A 22,035-nucleotide genomic window follows, 5' to 3' on the forward strand; every position below is an offset into this window, starting at 1 on the left:
GCTTGCTTCTATATGGTCATTAGCCATGGACTTAGAGTTTTAGGAGAACCGCACGCCATCGACGTTAATAACACTCAGAGTTTCTATCTAGTCTGAGCACTGTCCAGAAGTTGGCCAATGCTACGGTTAGCACCAAGCACTAACCGTATTCAATGTAACTTAACTCCGGCGATCAAACGAGAACCGGACGTTTCTGTGCTACAAAGCCCTCGACGATATTACGTTTGATTAATGCAAACTATTTTACTTGAACGCACGAAAACTAACTTTCCAACTTTCAGCAAATCTAACCTTCGGAGTAACCCAAGTTATTCTTAGTAATAAAACTCCAACGAATGTTCGGTGGTAAATTAATGCTAATAAAATCGCAACGATAATTTAAATAATTTCAACTACTTTCTCGCATTTTCCCACACGCTTAGTTTGCCATTTAAACGTATTAGAAGTTCGGCTTGAACACATAATGACAGTTGCGTGAAATACCAAAGGAAGTGTACACTGATCGAACGAGTAATTGCGAAACGTTGCTCGCACATTCCCAGCAGTCGCCTTCTTCTAAATTTGATGTACGCGATCACGCGTCTCGTTGGATTATCGACGATCGACTCTGAATCTGATAGACGAAGGTTAATTTCGAAAAACCACTCCATCATCCAGTTAAGAATCCAATTTTCTAACTCTTATCTACGAACGAATATCCAGCGAAATCTCTTGACTGAACGTTGCTTGTGTAATATCCGATACCCTGAAAATATTGTCGATCCTCCTCTAAGGAAATGTTACGTTACATTCGGTTACACGATATCGGACCGTTCATTACCGAACGTGCATATTCCTTAACAAACACGTTCACGAACGATGCTTGCAGCTTCTACCCAAAATGTTTCGTACACAGTGTACGCGTAATACACTAGGAAAAGAAACATTTTCGCGAGCAGATGATGAGCAAACGAAGAACCGACGGTGGTCTGTTCTCGAACATCAGCAAGAACGTACCGCTCTTCAGTCGTGAAAATAAAATTCCCTCTGAGAAAGTCATACCACAAAAAAAAGAAAAAGAAAAAAGCAAACTCGACTAGGTGTGAATTTACCCGAAATCATATTTTGTGGTCGCCGACACGTTGGCGATCGCGCCATAATCGCGACACGCACCAGGCAAACTTAGTTTGGCTAAAGTCAAACGATATTGTTGCACGACTGTTGGCGGATAACCAGTTACACAGCTTCATAAAGCTTCAAATTTACGAGGTGGTTACCTTTTGAAGTGGCTGACCGTATATTTAAATCACAACCCCATACACGTCACTTAGCAAGGGGTACGCGCGTGCCCTGGATTCGTGTCGGACACCGGTTCGACGGTATCACGGATCGCACGCTGGCTCTGACTGCATGAAAACGCATTCGCCGGCGAAATGCGCTCGTAATGAGATTATAGTCGCGCGCGCATTATGCTGCGCGTTAATGATAATTAACTATCGTTAGGAGACACGTCCACATACTGGCCAAGCGCTAGACAAAGCGCAGCACCCTGCACGGATCCGCTGGCGAAAATAGATTCGCCTGTTGCTGTACGACACGAAACCAACCCTGCCGACGACGCCAAGGTGCAAGGATTAAGGACCGACTAAACTAATGGAGAATCCACGTCGTCGCGTTCGTCTATTTATTTTTCCTTCGGTCCAGTTTGTTCGATAAATCGACCGCGAAATAATTCTGGTGTTCCGCATATGCACAGCGTTGGTCAAATTTCTTTAGCCGATGTTTCGAGGAACGAAACGGTTTGAATTGCCCGTGAAGCTGGGAATTGTTGTTTCTATAGTTGAACTCGGTTTATACGAATCCTTCGCGGGACAAATTATACACTTGGAGTTGATATTCTTCAACTTTTTAAAATATATTATTTTAATACGGCGATTGAACCGAGGGAGATTTCTCGAGTTAAAAGATATAAGATTTCTAAAATGAAGTTTTAAAAAACGTGTGTACGTTTGCGAAAGAGAAGCTCGGAAAAAGTATATCTGATGTTATGATGATCGATATATTCGACGTTATTCGATCGAATGTACTTTAAACGATTTCAATATGATTCGCGATATTGAATTAAAAGAACCGGCAAGAATATATATTTAGTCTGAAAATCATATTAAAAGACAGATCTGATGAAATGGGATCGATCGACGTAGTATCGAATGATGAAGTATTTTTCACCCATGGTCTTTATACGAGATAATCAATTTTCCCGAATTATTCAACCAGTAGGAGTTCATTTGTTCGGGCAATAATTAAAGTATCGTCCAAACGGACGAACTTTATATAAATAGAGTTCTACGATATAACGTTGTACATATTTACATGTGAGTGATGAATTAAAAATTCACTACACTCTTATCCTGATTTTATTACGACTGTATTATACCAATTCCGTGAGCAGCTGTTTAACAACACACCTAGTAAAATCGGTTGATAGATACGAACTATTAAACAAAACGGATTAGAAATAAACTAGTTTTATCGACATAAACATTCGGCCGTAGACGCTACAGCGAAACAGAGCTTATCACTGATCGATTTTTTCGTCCTGTCTTCGGTCGTGCTTTTCTTTTTCGCCTGTAATCTGTTAATCCTATTGTAACCTGTTTTGCCTATCTATGTTGTTCCTCTGCCACGACTATTCGCGTCTACTTTACCGACTAACCAATCGCCAATGTTTACGTCTTGTTACGTTCTATCCATTGTATTCTGAATTGTCGATTTCCAGCGATTCTACGCTGATCGTTACACACATGTAGACGCGGAGCAGGAAGTAACACGTGTCAGTACCTGTAGTACCGTATGCCAATACTATCGTTCAAGAAGAAAATACAATTCCTTCCGTTACGTTGCACAAATCGAAGAGAAATCATTTAACCCATTAATCTGGGATCCTGAGTTCAACACGCTTGATCGATTTCAGATGCCACGTCGAAAGTCACGAGTAAAGAGCTTTCTCGTGTACGCTATCGTATTTCCGATGGTTTGCAAGTTGTGCGATTTCGAATACGCGGCAGTCGCGCCAAATAAGCTCCGTTAATTAGAATATTAAAACAAAATAATACTCGTTACTGCTCCTCGTGCGGCAGACTTTTGTCCGAGCAAAGTGAAATTCCCGGTGAAATTCACTGTGCATTCGCCAGGATACTCGAGGATAATTTGCTTTTGATAATTAATCGTCTTTTGTTACTCCACACCCTCGTGTTCTCTTTCCCTTCGATTATCGTACAATTTTTCGAATGTTGTTTCAATTTGTTTATAATCGATCGTTTGATCACCGATAATTGTTTCCTGTAGAGGAAATGCTCATTCCGCAAGAAATTTTTCTATAAATAATCCGCGTTTCTCTGATCTTTGCTTCTCTCTTTATCTTCATTTTAGCTGTCTATCAGCGATAATAAACAACTACAAACAATTATTATCGCTGATAGGAGACACTCGAGCCTGTTTAATCTCAACCTTATTTCCTCAAATTTGTCACGCTTATGACTAACTGTAAATGATCGTAGCTGGCATTTAATCACGATTAGTATCATTTAAAAAAGCGGCGATGTCAGAGCGAGCGGAAAACCTCTGTTCCATCGTTCGTACGCATCCGCTAAACCTGAAAACAGACGAAATTCCGAGTAGAGGACAATGCGCTGAGATACAAGCGGTTTTGACTCTGGCCAATCTTTCGATTAAGACGAGAAGAGAATATTACCTTGTAGCAGTTTAAGAAAATTAATTCTTGAAATCTCTCAGCCACCGGCTACCTATGACGTTACTTTATCTTTGCCTGGCAAATTTTCTACCAAGCCTCTTCCTCCTTCTAAGTCTATCCGCTATCCGAACTAAGCTCCGAAACTTTCAGAACTTCCCTCCTTATCGGTTAATACTGTTAAAATTGGCGTTATACGCGCGAAAAGTACCGGCGAATATTCTACTTTGCAATTTTGTCGAGAAAGACAAAGCGGAATTAATTAGCTAGATATTGACTTGTGAACAAAGAGACTTCCTTTTTTCTGGTTTTCTTCCTCATCTTTAATCGTACGATACTTCGACTTTGACGGAAGACGAGAGATTTTTAAAGAAATATTGGTCTGGCAACTAAGTGATTGCGGATTTTGCCATTACCACCTAACGACAAAATCCGCAACCACTTAGTTGCCAACCGAATATATCATTAAATTCAGCGTATTTGCAGTAAGCTATTTGCAGTATAATTCAATTTTCAAAAAGCCTGGTCGTACAGAGTTGCAGCCATTTATCTTCGACGTTGAAAGTTTGCCCGTATACGTAACGCTCATAGTAAACCGTTGGAAAAATGACTTTTTGATTAATTACGGAAAAACCGTTCTTGCAAAGTTGTTAGAAAGCCAATATGTCGTGTAAAATGTCTGGAAGAATGTCTTCCTTTTTTAAATTCAACTCCGACGTCTCACCGTGTTCGAGCAAAACTGACGCGAAATATTTAATATCGGTAATTTTGGCATGCAAAATGTCGTCGAGGTATTAATATAACGTGAAGTTGTCGTTCTATCCATTCCAGAATTCTTTGTCAGCGTGAGCGTGTAGAGAGTGGAAACAGCGAAGGGATTTCTTTCTGGAGAGGGAATAGACGTGCGCGAAGGACGTGGCTTTCGAGGCTCATCGTATTTTACTTTCGAGGGATATTGTCGCGCCACAAATACCTTGAAAGATTGGCAGGTTACTAACACACGTTGGGTGCTACGCGAATTTTACATATTTTGTCTTGGGAGTCGCGACAGATCGAAATATACTACACCGTAATATTCAATTTTTCTAAAATATTTTCACACGTTTCTCCGACAATGTTATCCAAATCATTCGCATCGTTGGAAATCTTTCGTTTCGCGAAATTTATCTTATGCCAATCGCTCTAAAAATTGTATAAACGTTGGAACAAATATACTAAATTTATAAATGGAACTCGGATAACCGATAACCACCGCGACAGTCGAGAAGTTTTAATAACGCGATCTTTTTAATTTTGAAGTAAACCATAGACGCGATTAAAATTATTTTCTCGGTTTATATTATGTTCTGACAGTGAATAAATTCGAAGGAAATTGAGTTGCGTTTCACGCTGAACGCGTAGGAAGTAACAGACATGTATTTTCAGATTTTGCGTGGGCTTTTTTCTCTTTGCATGATAAACATAAATATATTTGCGTCGTAATTTTGTCGCCAATTCCTCACGATATTACACGGATATTACATCGTTCGCACGCAAATAACTTCCTCTAAGTAGGATCACGATTTCGTTGGAAGATACGTTGACTGTTACCACTGAACTGACCGTAAACTTCCACGTAAGCAAGTACAGTGGAGCACACGAAACGGAACGAAGAATTGCACGACGACTTTCTCCGTAAATACCGGGGCACGAAATGAAAGCAAAAACTTAAAGAAGTTATTTCGCAAATTGCTCTTAGACAAGGAATTATGAAGTTGAGGGAACCTTGAGTCTAAATGTTTGCACGAGTCTGCTCGAACGAACGTCTAATTACATCGTACATCTATCTAAATGGATTTTTATTCATTCTTTATTTATTGTTCGAAGTGGGTCACGCATAAGTCGAATCGATAAATTAATCCTTGTTTTTCTCTTACGGAGTAAACAAAGCGAATCTTGGACTTTGCAAAGTTTAGAAAGAAAATCTTCTTTTGAACCGCGATTCGTCACGCGTTCAGAATATTTTTCGTATTATACGCGTATCTATGAAAGGAAAACACGAAATTTACTTTTCACAGACGTACATTGTACTTTGCAGCGACGATCCATGCGTTTAGAAGCGAAAAAGGATGTACAGGCTCGAGTAGCCTGAAATCTCGAGGGGTTTCGTTTTAATTTGCAATTTATATTGCACGAGTAAGATCGTTAATAACGTTTACGACGTAACCTACGTGGGTGTCGTTATCTATGATCCAACGATGCTATTCGGAGATTAAAAATTAACAAGAGGTAGAAAATATTCGAACGATCAGATATTTTCACGATCAACGATAGATATGATACGTGCAGCGCGAGTAACGTAACCACTTCGCTAAAAGAAACAGAAAGCGTATCGATTGCAGTAATTCGCAATGTAACGCGAGTTTGTTGAAAAATATTTACCTTGTAATCTACATCGCGCTGATGAAGAGTTATCGTCGTGCAACGTAAATAATCGCGAATCTGTTCCGACAGCTCCATTTTCGAAATCACAGCGTTGTTTCGCTTTTGTTTTACAGGATGCAACGACACTTTCTCCAGTCGTTGAGGATATAAATGGTTATTTCATGTAGTCAGATCAACGCAACGAGGTCATGACTGCGTCGCATGATTTACGAGGCTCTCCGTTAATAGTAATTAATCGTTATTCGTTAACGCTTGACAGTGCAAAGCAACTACGTCAAATGCGATTATAACTGGATAATAAATCGCGTAGGGGGAAAAAAGGTGAAAAGAGAGGCGTAATTATTACGTCGTGCAACGAATTTCTGTCACGATACGTTCCTTCTCTAATTCCTGTGTCTTATAAATACAGAATGACGAGCAACCGGCACGTTCGATCGTTCACACCCGATAAACTAGAAAATCTGTCGCCGATTTCTTGCAACGCTTTCGAGTAGACGGAACGAAAAATTTGCCATCTGTTAGATGAAAGGAAATTTATTGGTACATCAGGCAACTAAAATCTTGAATATTCCAAAATTAATTGTTTATTGATATTGAAAGAAAAGATAGAGAATGAAAAATTCTAAAGTATTTATTTATCTTTGCTTCTTTGTGTTTCTCTCTGTTGAACAATTTAATAATTCGCGTGGCAAGTGTAGAAAAGTTGTAAGCCGTATTAATTGCCAGTTTACGAGCACGGGAGCAATGTCGTGATGAAATAACCGAACGAAAGCACGTGAATATGAAAAGGAACGACGAAAATCGAAAATTGGTAAACGCGCTGCACGAAGCAGAGTAGAACGCGACGGCAACATTTTATTACATTTGCGAAAGTTATTCGAACCATCGTGTCGAGCCTCTAATTGTCACGAAATAAGATTTACGACCAGACCGGAAGCTCCACCCACTGTCACGCCACATTTACCGATTTTTTCTTTTTTTTTTTTTATTAGCTGGAATGCAACAGCCACCCGGAACTCGCATTAAATGGTTCGACCACCGTCGGTCGTCGTACTCTTCGACCTTACTATAACATAAATACCCAAGTACCGTACTTTTTCTTGCTCTGGCGTATTGTTATCGAAGGACGGCCTTGAGTATCGTGGTATCGAGTCATTTTTCATTCTGCTAGCCAGTGTTGTCCAGATAAAATGACACTGATAGGTAATACGTGCGATTCTAAAGAACGATTTGGAAGGATTAATCTACCCGAGATTATATTCTTACGATGTCGAGCTTTTATAAAAATTTACATAATTGGCTGCCGAGGAAGGAATATAACGATTTTGCTTGTAGCGAGAACGTTTCAATATATTTCGTGTTAGGATATTTGAAAGACGTAACAGCTGGGACCTATTAATTTTCATAATCGATCAGTTGTCTAAAACGTCATTCCCAAAGGGAATGAGATTCCTGAAAAATAAATAAATAAACTACTACGACGATGACGTAAAGATTTCCCCAGAGGCAAACGATAGCTCACATGAATAAGAAGCTCGTAGTTGGTCGAAGAAACTCGCCGAGAGATTTCAATGTTTTACGTTCGCAGAACAAACGAAATATCTGACTACCGGCGTAATCTGAACGTTTTTACCTATTTTTTACGTTGAGACAATTCGAATTTAATTCTATTTGTTCGTTCAAGTATCAGCTTCGTTGAAAAGCCGAAGCAGAATTCTTCTCGAACGAACCATATCGATTTTACACGTGTAACAGAATTTCAATGACACTCGTTGGCAAACGATACGAGGCAGCATCGTTTCTTGCGTTAGTAGGACCAGCGAATTTTTGCCATCTTTCGAAATAATGTTTACTTACCGAACCGTGATCGGTTGTAGCCAATTAGCGGAATACCCTCGTGAACAGTTCACTGACGCGCACGGTACGTACCTGAAAAAAAGAAACGAACACCGTGTGAGTGTATGGAATGCTGTGCTGGATTTGATTTATGTCATCGACGATGAAAAGGAACGCCCATGAAAAAGCTCCTTCGTCGAGTGCCTGCTCGACGCGATGTATAATCCATACACAAGCCGATACCAACGCCAACTCTATGATACTCGAATACTGCGCTGTTCTTCGATGCAATTCTACCTTCCTTCGCCTTGATTTATCTATTTTCTCTCTTATCGTTGTGGAAACCAACGATGATTAACGATCGGTCGAATCAATGGTACGTTATTAATTGTCGTAGATTTATCAACTTTTTGTTTCTTTCCGTTTCTTGGCTTTCACCTCGATGAGAATTAGTTGGAGTTCGCGAATAGAAGCTACGATTCGATGAAATTATTTGACGAAATGGAGCAGCATTTTACGCCCGAAGAGGAAATACATGTTCGATGAATTAAAAAAGAGAAAAACAAACGAGATTTTCGTATGTTAATAATTCACAGATCAATCCGGAGAGTAAATTAAATGTCGTGAATAAAGTATTGCTTGCTTAATGAAGAAATATTTCCATCGTTTTCTTAATTTGTACAGACGCACGATTCTTTTATTTAAACATAAACAATTGTGTCTACGTTATTCTATATTTGAGTCTAATTAAACGAATCGTGTATCCGTGCAAATTACATTATCGATAGAAATATTTCTCCATTACGCCGGTATTATATATTTATTTCTTGGAACAGTTAGGACGCCATTTCAGAGAATGAATTAAATATCAGGAATAAAACTGGCGACTGGTCGATTTGCAGACATTTCATTAATTCGATTACCACGTAATTATTTTACAGCGAAATCTATATATATATATATATATAATCTATATCTATATATATATCTATATATATGGATAAATCTATATATATATATATATGGATAAGTGGAATCTTGAAAGATTAAATCCATTGGTAAATAATTTTAAACAAATTCGGAAAAGCAAACTTCAATCATTCGGTAATAACATTAACATAAATCATAAATAAATTACTACGTACCACTCGATAAATGCATATTTTAGCGGTAATAACTGACGTGTCAATTTTACCTAAATCCAACTGGACAACTTCAATCATCCACCATAATAACATTGACATAGATTGCAAATACGCATTATAAATTGATGGAATTATATTTTAACGAAGCTAAATTTAATTGCAACTTATATAATAACTGGTCGGTGAAAAATAAATTACACCTAATCTCTATATTCGTTAGTAGCCAGGCAATAGCTCGATCGTATGGGTTCGATCAACTTCGATTTTCTTAGCGACAAACGCGAAAAACAGCCGCGCGTTAATTGCAATCCCGTACCGGCTGGGTACATCCGTGGCATGTTAACGTTCGTGCCTTGCAACTGCTAGCAATTAAGCCACCAGGATTTTCGTGAATCGGATTAACAGTACGATCGAAGCAATTAAGCCTGCGTTAATCGCGTTGAAAACGTAGCCACGCAATTCTTCCGTTTGTACGCTATTTCAAAGATATACCGCCGATTCCACTGTGAAACGCCATCCATATTTTCTTTCTTTCACCGTTCTGATCACTACAGCGTTGAGAACAATCGTCCAGATTCAAAAGTGCAAAAATTTTCATACCTTGTGCAAGACATATGTACAAAAACACGTATGTATTCGGTAAAAGCGAAGAAAGAGGATATTGAGAAAAATGGATTAACAGCATACGCAACTATTTTATGCCATTAGAGTTTAGTAAATTTTCGAATAAATTGCAGAATATTACGACGTTGTCTGCGACCAAAAGTTTGTAGAAACGTAATTTACACGTTCGCTTCGATCCATTCGTCTTTTTCCTCGTTTTTGGAATGCAGGCAAACCGATAGAATCTGGTAACTAGAATTTCGAGAAATTTCAATTTAACTGATCGTTATAAACGGCGACTATCATTTTCGGTTAGGTTAACCTTGATGGCAGTTCGCGTAACTGTGCCGTTATATTTACCTCGTTGGACAATGAAATTGCGGGGAATTACGAGCACGTATCGGAAGTAATACGATCGTAATTGCGACGTTACGTATGAAATGAACGTCATTAAAACAGGACTGTTATCGCTATTGAAGCGTATATCATCTTATCAAATGAATTCGTACAAAAATTATCGACATAATGTAACGTGAAACGAGCATAAGCTGGACTTTGGCACATGTGCGTAACGATAATTGCCAAATGAAAAATCGATCCGATATAATTCTATAATCGGACAAAAGCGTAATCCTTGACTCGTTTAATCAAACGCGATTCGTATAATTGTTCCAGCGAGAAAATTCAATGCCCACTAACGCATTAATTTATGCGTAATGCACGCAGACTACGAGAACAGGGAACGATTGTTCGCCACTGAATGATCGAAACCTCGACGAAGGCGAACGTCGAGCAAACCTGCTCGAAATGTTCAGATCGGAGTTTAAATTTCATCGAATGGATTTAATTGCTTCATAAGCGATTCCATACGTATGATTCGACCGATTTATCACAAACATTCCACTTGCTATTCTCGTATTGCCGCCATCCAGTCTCACGAGCCACAATCATCAACGCGATATTAAACCGACGTAATTTCCACTTTTGATACGATCTATAAATATTAATAATCTATTAATTTCAATAATAATCAATAATCTCTCAATAATCTATCAAGTCTCTTCTTTCGGATTGCTTTCGAGCGGAATTATCTTTATTTAAGCGATGACTGTTGATTTATCGAATGCTTTGCTCGTCCTCGAAAGGATTTACGTTTTTACTTTTAAACACGATTCAATCGTTTTGCATATTTAATATGATAGATAATGATAGACGGTTCTGTATCTTCTAAATATTCTACCGGCATCGATATAAAAGCGTGTTTTTTAAAAAAATATGTAGACATTTGTAATTTAAATCGAATCAAAATGTTTGTTGGAAATACTACCTTAAAATAGAAGCTCATATTCGATAATCAACTTGAAATTTCAATTTCAATTTGAAATACAAGCGTATCGAGTATTTTCATTACAAAAATAGCTTCTGTTACAGAAAACCGCACAGTCCCGAAGTATGTACTGAAATAACCGCTGACATCTTCTGGAACACCGGAGATGCAAATGCATTTTCCATAGAGTTGGCCTGTAGATGAAACGAGCTCGAAACACGGTCTCGGATTTTGTCGCTTCTTTGAGTGACAATGGAGAAAAACGGCTGCCTGATACACAGCAGGGAAAAATAACGCCGGAAACCTTGGTGGCAGATGCGGTTTAACGTAAAAACAACCAGACAATACGTATTATTTATAGAGCGTCGAAAAATTCACGGGTTTTTTCGCCGGCGAATTGGAAAACAACGATGGGAACATCGCCAAAGGGAGACGTCGAGAAGAGAAGAGATCGTCGTCGAGCGTGCGAACGTTCGTCGAAGGTCCGTGTAACATTATTTGAAAGAGCGTGATCGCGTTTCACGTACGAATGTGAGTTCATTTTTTTCTCTCGTTAAATCTGCCCCTCCGCGGTTCACGGGGATTTTTTCAAAGGGCAGAAAATAATTTCACCCCCGTCGTCGGCAAGTTCTCGATATTTTTACGTACGTGACTAAATCGAGGTGCGCGTTTTTCCGATACTTCCTAAGCGGATTAAAGCTGTTCAATTTACAGCGGCCAGTCTCATTTGTATTCCGCGCGGACAAAACGTTGCGTGAAGTTCGGTCGGAATTTTTACGGAACTCTCATGGTATCTCTGATGGGATGCTTCTATTATATGTACGTTACACGGGTTTAACCTCGTGTTAATTATGACAAATGTTGAGCGCGCAACTCGCACTCGCGAATTTTTCAACCCTTTGTCATTATTATTATTCGTACGCGTCCCGACCGGGGTTTAATGACTTAATAAAACGAATCGTAGCGCAAACGTTGCGGTAGAAAATTTCCAGGATATTCGTGAATCACGTCGTTCGCACAGCATCGCGAAAGCTATTCGAATACTTGAATATTTTTACGAATATATTATCTACGTTGTACGAAATTTGCTAAAATTTTTATCGACACCGTGACGAGACTCTGTCGCAATCGTATCGGACCAATTTGAAACTAACCCCACTGTAAGATCCACCACGAGCAAAGAAAGCAGAAAAGAAGAGAAAGAAATAAATGAAACAGAGCCGCATCATGGATAACGGAAGGATTAGCAGAATCCAGTCCATGGCTGTAAATCACCAAGGACACAGGAAGTCGAGCAACTCCGTGCAAGAATTTTAGGATTCTCAAATACATCGTACAGTTATCCACTCGTGTCGTTTCTCGTGGCGATAAATAACCAACGATAAAGTCTTCCCAGCGTCAGCTTGACGCGCGTACTACACGACGAGAGACCAATATGTTCTTCGATTGCTACTTCGTTCTACGTCGGTCGCCATCGCCAACGAATAAAACGCGATTCACCGCGAATCGTTCGTATAATTCGACGGCAATTTGCGCAAGCTGGTTGCCGTGTCGTTCGTGTATAACGACTCGTTCGCCGACGCATCATACGGTAATTATGCCCGTTATCCAATTAGCCGTGACCTAGAAACAAAGAACTACCTTTGAAACCAAGTGTCCAAAGTAGTTCGGCTCGTTCCAGGGTAGCTCGGGGCCGAAATAGAAAGGAAGCGAATTCTTGCACATCTGACTCGATTATTCGCGACTTTTGAAACTAGCAAAGTCGATTGGCTTGAAATTCGTTTTTCGATTTGGCGACTTTCATCTGTAATAATACGACAGAGTTCGAGAATGCTAGCCTTCAGGCACAGGGGAGGTTATTTTTAAAGATAATAATTGGATTTAATCGATGCAATTTTTGCGTACAGCGTTCGCTCTCTGAAATCATAATTAAAATTTATAAAAGTTATTCACCTCGTCGACTATTTTTCTCCTCGCAATTACATTCGTAAGTGTGCACTCGCCTGGCCCATTCATTCTATAGTTTCGTGCCATATTTGCTCATCGTTAATAATCGTTAACGTATGTTTCAGTTCTACGCGAAGTTTATGTATATTGTACGGTTTACATGGACGTCATATAGACTTTGCTATACCAACCTCTCTCCTCTTATTTGATCGTATCTGTCCGACAACGATACGTTCCTTAATAACATTAATGAAACCTAGTTCGATACTAGCGCTAATTTCACTTTGTTAATCAAGCTGCCGGCGATGCGCATAAGTCAACATGTATGTATCAGTAAACTGTATTCTCGTATGTATAAACTTTCGTACTTTTAGAAATCACTAGATTACCGCGCTTTGAAACTGGTATTTTTCGGTTCTACTCGTCAAAGGGTAGCCTCAAATTGGGTGTGCGGAAATCAACCGACGCAGATCGAAGATCCATCAGAACACGGAGATCAACCATCGACCGTACGATTGCAACATTAAATATACAGGGCGTTGCCGAATAAACAAGAAACAAATGCTCGAAGAGACAAATCTATTGCACAGTTTGTTGGTATTTTTTCATAAGGAATAGCCTCGTGCCCGTTTGCACGTGTTATTCGGTCGCACCCGGTATATGCGATTACAACGAACCACCGTCTCGTAAAGCCAGCTGGAAATGAACTATAGCCAACGTCTTAGCAGGTAGAAAAAGCCAAAACGAGTGGGTCGTTCAGATGGAACGTGGCCTTCCTTCGATGAAATTCGAGCAACTGTTCGAAGCTTGCCGTGCTCCACGAGTTAATTCGTAACAATTGGATTACACGGTTGCGAAGGAGGTCGAGCAATTTGGAGGAGCGAAGGACGCCGTAAAGGAACCACCAAGGCTAGGAGCACACCTGTAGCACTATAACCCTCGCTGCGAACCGACCACGTTCGTTTCCGGATTTCCCTGGTCGCGTGCGCCACACCGAAAAACGTGCCACAGCTGAACCAGCAATCGGATACGAACGAGTCAGCGTTTAGACAAGGAGCATCCGTCCTCGAACGTGTTACGGTTTCGCTGGTAGCTTAACGTAGACGTACGACCTTCTGTCCAAATTAGCTCTTCGCTTACAACCACGTCAGGGCCTCGTGCAACCAAGGAGATGTTCGATCAAGGAAGGCTTGGAGTATCGAGAAAGGACCTCTGTGGTTGCTTTAGCGTCCTTGGGCGGGAATGGAGCCTAACGGTACTCGTGGCAATTTGATTCCACGTAGCGGTCAGGGTAGTCTGAATTATTCTTCGAGGCTGACGATGCTCGTACACCGGAATACCGAAGTGTCTTGCTGTTACATCCAATGACGCGATTGATGAATATCTGAGTCTGTGATACTGATATCTAACTCTGTCTGTGTGATGCTCGCAGGATGCAAATTAAAATCAAAATGCAATTTCCACTTATCGTGACTCGCTTGAGGGAACTTCGGGAAACCTAAATCAACCAATCTCGGTCTACTCTCGCTTCCAAATTTCCACTTACGAAGTTCCTCGTTCAAACGACGAGAAACTTGATCGAAACCAATCGTTTCGCTCTATCCTTGCTTCCAAATTTCCATTTCCAAGTCCCTTATTCAAACAACGAGAACTCACCGTCACCAGACTGGAAAACAAACTTCCCCCGCCACTTTTCTTTTTCCTTTCGAGGCGGCATAGTGTCGGAGATATTACTCGACAACTTTCTTGCCCTGCGTTTCTTTCACGTGATCGCGAGTTCACGCAACGACCGTGCTGAATTACAGCTGAGATAAGGTCGGCGTGTTTCCATGGAGCGCGCCATCACGGAAATGCCCTGTTTCGCTCCCGAAGGAGAGCCATGCTCGTTAAACTAGCGGATAGAGCTAGAAGAGTTAACGTTACGGTCGCATTGTACGCGACGATCGGTAGACCGTTCCAGAGGAAAAGAACGTGTAAAAGTAACGCGATACCAAGGTATTCTTTGGTTTTGTTTGCGCCACTGCTTTTGCCCGTGACCAGAGTTACGCTTCTACGTTAGAAAGTCTAAGTTATTAAATGAGATTCACGCGCTGCGAGCCATCGGTTCGTTCGCGTTTCACGTTAATCTTGCGAATAGTTTATCACCGGGGAAATTCGGTTTAATACTGCACGGGCTTTACGCAACCTCGTTACATCGGCGATCGTTTCGTTAAGCTACAAATAGCCGTGGCATTTTCGATCGAAAGTTTTACAGTACAGGATGGATACGTTCACCCGTTTACGCTCTTTAATGTTATATACGGCCCGGTATACGCTGTTTAACGTCGCTGAAGTCGCGATACGCATCGTATGCACGAAGCCTTCGACAGGGCGGTCGTGGAAAATTGACTTTTCTCTTATCGATTTACGATACACGCTGCTACCTGCATGGGAAAGCGTCCTTTTTCGGGGTTTATGACGAGTTTTATCCGACACGGAATTTTATGACTTGGGAGAGAGAATTCGTATTACGACGATTACCAAAAGCATTTGCATACCATTTGACTCGTATTTTGACAAAATTGTAGCTTTTTATTCGTGTTTCTAATAATGAAATACTTCAGTGTGTTTCAGTAGCAGCGACTGGCGATTGGAATATCGGGCCTGGAAGGATAAATTCCGAGAGATACAGTCGCTAGTAAAAGTGTTTGGACAGTGTGCTCGATGTTTTGCAATTTCGGAATTTGAAAGTTCATCGACAAAATTACGATAATCTTGTTACAGCGCTAATGAAGTTTCAGAAAGCTTCGTGTTACAATATCTACTATACCTACGATGTATTTATAAATATTTGTAAGTATCAAGATATTTCTGCCACTTGGTATCGTGGTATTTGCGAGAAGTTTCTTTCGTTTTAGAAGGAAATAATAGACGCGCAATGTTTCTCGTTTTATATTAGTTTATTGAATTATGTACAAACGTAATAATAGAAATATAACGAAATGGATCATAGCTAATTCGATAAAATAATATAAAACAGAAGTTGTTGTTCATCTATTATCACCTTATGAAACGAAAGAAACTTTTCAGACAACCTAATAGAAAAGCAAGGGGACCGAAAATGCTATCGTTTCGCGAGCAATTTATGTTGTAAAATCTAATCTTAACGGTTAATGTAATATTAGAGGAAAGCCTAGAATTTCACGATCTTCTTGAAGGATTAGACAGAAGCGCAGGTGTGGGACTCATCAATGAGGCTTAGGTTTTCCTGAATATTACATGCGCTTTGCGCAAATCTGCTCTGTGTGTGGTACGTGACTATGCAAATTGGGAATTTCGTATGCACCGTTGAATTGGGAATCGGCTCCTTCCAAAATCTGCAGCACTCGTTGATTATTGATTCGTTGTTGAATAAAAAAGCAGCTGAATTTTTCGAAGCTCCATTGTGGCTTTGAAATATTCTCTGTTCTCTATAAGTACGTGTTAAAGCGAAATACACGAGTCTGCAAGTATTAGTGTGCAAGTAAATTAATATTTCAGAATAACGGTGGCTAATTACCCTTGCTAATTTCGTATTATAAATAAATCTAGCGATAAGAATTACGTCAAAATATAATAATCGTTATAACGTTTACTTTCGGTCACCGAAGTTTCTTCCCTACCTGGTCACATAGATGTTAGATACCAAAAAATAAGGCTAAGTCATCGTGCGCTCGAGTCTTTATTCGATACAAAAAATTCCAAGTACCATGCAGCAAGTCTTAAAGACGTAATTTCCGTCTACGTTAAAAACATAGCGGGTGGTGTAATTATTATACCTAAATAATTATATAATTAGCATAGAACTAAAACAGTCAAGTTTCTCCATATAATTCACGAGTAAATATCGCTAGGACATTCAACAACGAGATACTATCTCTGTAACGCGATCGACAAGAAAATGAATTATGTTACTTCCATGATGTAAGCTTCATCAGAGATACGCTTTCATCGATAATCCGATATTCGGTAGCGAAACACACAAAGCAGGTAAAAACGCCAAGGGCAAAAAACGTGGAAATCTGTGGATCAGATTTAAAAATTCGTTCGTCAAGAAAAATCTGCACGTATCCATAAGTATCGTGAACAAGATACTTTGAGAGTTACTTTAAAGAGAAATTCGAGGAGGAATAACAGCGTAACAATAGCTCGCGAAAGACACGCGTGAACTAACGTTTATTTCGCGTCAATAAGGATCGCATAGAAGATGTAGAGTGAAACTCGTACACGAAGATCGTTCGTATTGCACACAGAGGCGGGGCGTACATAAACCAAACGGATGTTTCGTGTCAAGTTTGTCATACAGAATATTCCCCTTTACAAATGATGTCATTTCTGGGTTGGTTATCGCTGTCTATCTTTTACCTACGACGTACACTCTGCACGGTTAGTCGTACTTCCGTGTCTCGTCCGTATTTTGTAAATGATTTCAGTCAAGACACGTAACGTTATCGTAACGATGCAGTTTAAACGTATATAACAGGCCTTGACAAGAAGAATGCTGACGCTTTTCAAGACCATACATCACGCGATTCCACGCGGAGAAAGGGAATTTTATGTTTTAATAATCTCCAGCAATTTTAGGCACGTCATTAACACACAATTAATATATACACACAAATATATATATAAATATATATATTAAATTCTACGTTAAATTTACCAAAGGCACCCACATTTTAAATAATTATATTTTAAACAATTATAAAAGTTACAAACATATAATTTTTTACAAATTTGCTAATTCTAGAATTTGGTTAGTCAACAAACTATTTGAGTCAGGTGGTAGGAGGTTTTAATAAATGTTTTCTTATTTTCTATAAAAATATTTTCTAAAAAAATGCTGAAAAGAAATACCATTGAAATACATGTATCATACGGTCATGGATTGTTACAGCTATTGTCGTTTTCAAGTGATTACGATCGTGGCGCATATGCAGTTCGACATATTCAATGACAAGCTCCTTATAAATCAGCCCTAACTAATGTTATCATGCCCATTGTGAAGTTAGCGAATGCGTAGGCATCGATGAATAATGTATCGCGAATTAAGCATGTATCCAGTCAACGGGATAACGAGACCAATGTTCCATAGACGAACGCATTCGATCGAGTTTCAACTATCCCATGTTACAGGGAATAACCCTGTGCTACGTGCGTAAAATTTAATACATCGGTTGTATATAATTGACTCGGCATCATGCTTGGACAATCGTATCTGATGCGTCTAGAATTCCTCGTGAAATAACTCGTTGCAACGCTGTCTTTGAAAATTCATTTTTCGATAGAATGTCGGAAAATAAAATATCCCTTTATTTTCTATGTTCTATACATTCGTGTTTATTTTCTTTCGTTTGGAATTAATTTTAATAGAGGAGCATTATACGATAGAGTAAGCGAAACTGGATTAAGCGATAGAGATAAACGGGATGCTTCAGTAGAAGATGACAGCGCGAGTCAGACATCTGCCGCGTGTATAATAAGATACAGTACGGAACTTCGCGATTGAACGCTTCGTTCTCGTAATTTTCTTCCGGAGATTTTTCGCAGCGACGAAAAAGAAACACCCGAATTTGGAGATGTGGAACGAAAGATATCGAAACGTGAGTCCTATCGCACGGAGAATAACGACGACGACAAATTTCTGCACGACGCTGTTCTTAAACGTTTTACGTGCGAGTGGTAGTGAAAAAATCCGTACAGCAGCAGGGCACAGCTAGCAATTTCGACGAAATCGAGATCGCGACCGCGTACGTGCACAGAAAGCTACCCGCGCAACCCACTGATTAGTCATTGATTAGTCGTGAAAAGAAAAAAGAAGGAACGAGACGAAATGAATGACGGCAAGCTAATGTATGGTATTTATTTAATTTTTATTGAAGTATTGCGTGACCGTAAATTTTCGTGAGCACGTGACGTTACAGATGGAAAAGGGTTCCTAGATATATTTAACTGCGAATGATCGATGACAAGTCTAATGTAAATATAATAGTGGCCCTAGATAACAAACATTTAATTCCCTTTCTCTCTGTCGAGAAAAATATTCCTTTCACTTCGAAATCTTTCTCGCTTTTCAACTTCTACTACCTTGTTGCATCTTGGAACTCATAAAGAAGCACGTGAGTGTTCGTCGTCGACGAAGTTTATAATTCCGAAAGGAAGTTTTTGAATGGCATCAGAGACAGTCAACAAAAGTTTACTTCGTGCTGAATAAACAAAAACGTATTATAAACTCGGCATTTCCGAGGGCTAATTAAAAGACAGCTTTTAACGGCAACTCGCTCGCGAGATTTTCCCCGGGAAAGGGAACACGTGACGGTACACCTGGCACACTTTTTGCATGGTGGATGCGTACCGTGTAAAAAAAGCGGGAAAAAATAGAAATGGTCGCGAAACAATTGGTTCCCAACAAAGTATAAAACTTGTGCTAAACTAAAGCTAACAGTGGAAAAAGCAATTTAAAATATAGAATTGTATTCGATAACGACATTTTATACAATAAACACACGAACGGAAAGGTGACGTGTCAAGGAAAAGCAAAAAAAAATAATATTTTTTTTTCAAAAATCGACATTTTATTCGCCGTTGCTCTCTATTACGTTACACACGTTTTCTTATTACTGGGAAAAATATCACCTTTGTCGCTCGAAATATCCTTCGTTCGATCGTTTTGTATCGGTTGTGACGACGCATAATATTTTGTCTTTTCTTTCGACGATTCTTCAATTTGAAATCGCGTTAAACGTTCGAGATCGGTGTAAAACGATGTTCCACTTTGTCAGTTAGTTGTATTTCTTCTACGAGTAGTTTCCTTTTCTCGTTATTATTCGTTTCTACGAGATCAGCGATACCTGAGGCTACTTTAACGCGTGTTTAAAAAGCCAAGTAAAAAAGATACCGTGTAAGAAGAATCTCAGGTGTTCTCACTGTTCCTCTTTCACCCCCCTCCCCAAAACGCGTCCAGGATGCACGAAGGATCGCGACTTTTGCAATGTCGTTCATTGGAAAATTACCATTTTCGTAGATCGTTCGATCGACGTGCATCCTGAACGAGCCAAGCTCAGTCTGTCTCGAACGAGTTCGATCTACTTCAGATCGTATAACAGATTAAGGCGAATTGTTGCACAGAAATTAACTACAATACACGATCATCCTCAAACTAGCATTCGCCGAGACTCGAAAACAAGCGAAAAATATTTGGTCAGAAGCTCGTGTCGAAATCAACGAACCCTGAGACGCGTCAGACGGTGCTCGTTTGAAAAAAAAGCAATCCAGACTATCCTCGTTTGAAAGGAGAGTTACTCGAATGCGAAGATTTCATTCGGTCGATCCACCTTTAATCTTTGATTAGTCTCGGAGGAAAAACCGGCAGATCAAAGCGTAGAATCACCTAAGATACCTGGGATCTTTTTCTGCGTCTCTCTTCGTCTTTCTATCGCGAAAGAATCGGACGAGCGCGTTCGATGAAATATTACCAACGACTCCACAAGACGCTTCAAACCTTCTTCACCGAGATTCGTATTGATTCGACCGAGCCCCTAGACGTCGAGCTAATTATAATTGCACCGAGTGAAAGGTACTAAGAGGCTTTTAACCGAAGTAATTGTAGCGTGAATTTTGTAGGAATGCCGGCTACTCGTTCAGCCTTCGGGCGAACGTTGCGCCACGTGACTCTGCTTCGACCACATCTCGAGGTGAACGCGTTTCCGTTTCCAGTTTCCGCTTCTAGCTGCCGGCTAAGAGGCATTTGATCGTGAAATATTTTGACAGCGCTGCCTTCGTAGACGTCAGAAGACACGAAAACATCGTTCTGTTCTCGAGCGAAGATATTCCCTGAAACTTCTTTCTATCGTTTAAACAGAGGCTGAACCCAACAATTTCGATCTCGTCTCGATCGGAATCTTCGATCATCTTGATTACTTGTAGAGAAACGGAAAAGTTTTCTTTTCAAAGATTATACGATATCAGAAGCGGGCTATACCGCGTCGAAAGTAATTTTGTCGAATCGCGTGCAGGATTTCCAGAGATCTTAGAATCGCATCTACTTTCGAAATGAAATATTATACTTTTCCCATTATTCGTAGAACACAAAATTCATACGACGCAACATGTCGTATATTACCTACATATTCTACGTGAAACAAGACAATAAGACAATACTAAATAAACAACGATGTTCGTGTTATAAGGGAAACGACGTTTATTCACGTCGACGTCATACTGCAGTACATCGTCGTTGAAATAGCCCATGAATTTTTTATCCATTATCGAGCTGTTAGTTCATACCGTGGGTAGATGCTCGATCTTTGTATACAAGTGATTCGATAATATTGTACATGGAAGTGCAAGGAACGATAGAATCTCGCTATGCCTGTTACATCGTTAATCGTAGTCCTATTTCAGTGGATGATAAAATCGACGATTCCGTTCGTTTTACGGTCGTATCAGTACGCATGTAAGGATTTACAAACAGATAGCGAATAGTCGTTTATCAGATATATTTTCTTCGATAATATTGTCAGTCGCTATCACGGACATAGTCGACGAATGGACATCGATACTTAAACCCGGTATCTTCACGGATATGTTTAGGATTGAAAGCCGTAACGTCCGCTGCAACGTTAGCTTTTTTACGTGCGTTTTGGTTATACGATTGCGATCATGTAAACTGAAACACAGCTGCGTCATACGTGCGCTTTTTTCCTTCGATTCTTCGATAATCGAAAGTATTTTCGAAATGCTAATTCCTGGAACACGATTGATCAAAAAATGTTGTTTCCAAGAACAAGATGAAATGTTCACCTCTGCTTTCGGCTATTTAACTTTCATCGGTCTGTATCTTAATGTCTTAGAGTTTATCTGGCGAGATCGAAGTAGGTACTAGCGGTGACGCGCGTACGACATTTTCCTCTTTAGAAATTCTTTAAGCGTGATACGTCTGGATAATGTACGTCGAAATCTGATAAATGAAAGTAACGTACGTGGCGTCACATACGTTAAGTAAC

The 22,035-nt window shown here is 39.8% G+C and overlaps 1 protein-coding gene across 3 annotated transcripts in view; it reads right to left on the reverse strand.

Moving 5' to 3' along the window:
* The window catches only part of LOC117210266 (chondroadherin-like protein), a 169,281-nt gene that overhangs the window by 97,412 nt on the left and 49,834 nt on the right, over nucleotides 1–22,035 (reverse strand). For 2 of the 3 annotated variants that reach the window (XM_033453100.1, XM_033453099.1), the window contains one exon: nucleotides 8,012–8,083. The exons of the other annotated variant lie outside the window; for it this stretch is intronic. The gene's annotated coding sequence lies outside the window, so the exon portion shown is untranslated. The remainder of the gene's footprint in view (nucleotides 1–8,011; nucleotides 8,084–22,035) is intronic. 3 annotated transcript variants of the gene reach the window in all.

This window comes from Bombus bifarius, unplaced genomic scaffold, assembly GCF_011952205.1.
Source record: "Bombus bifarius isolate JDL3187 unplaced genomic scaffold, Bbif_JDL3187 scf7180000008199, whole genome shotgun sequence".
NCBI classification, from domain to species: domain Eukaryota; kingdom Metazoa; phylum Arthropoda; class Insecta; order Hymenoptera; family Apidae; genus Bombus; species Bombus bifarius.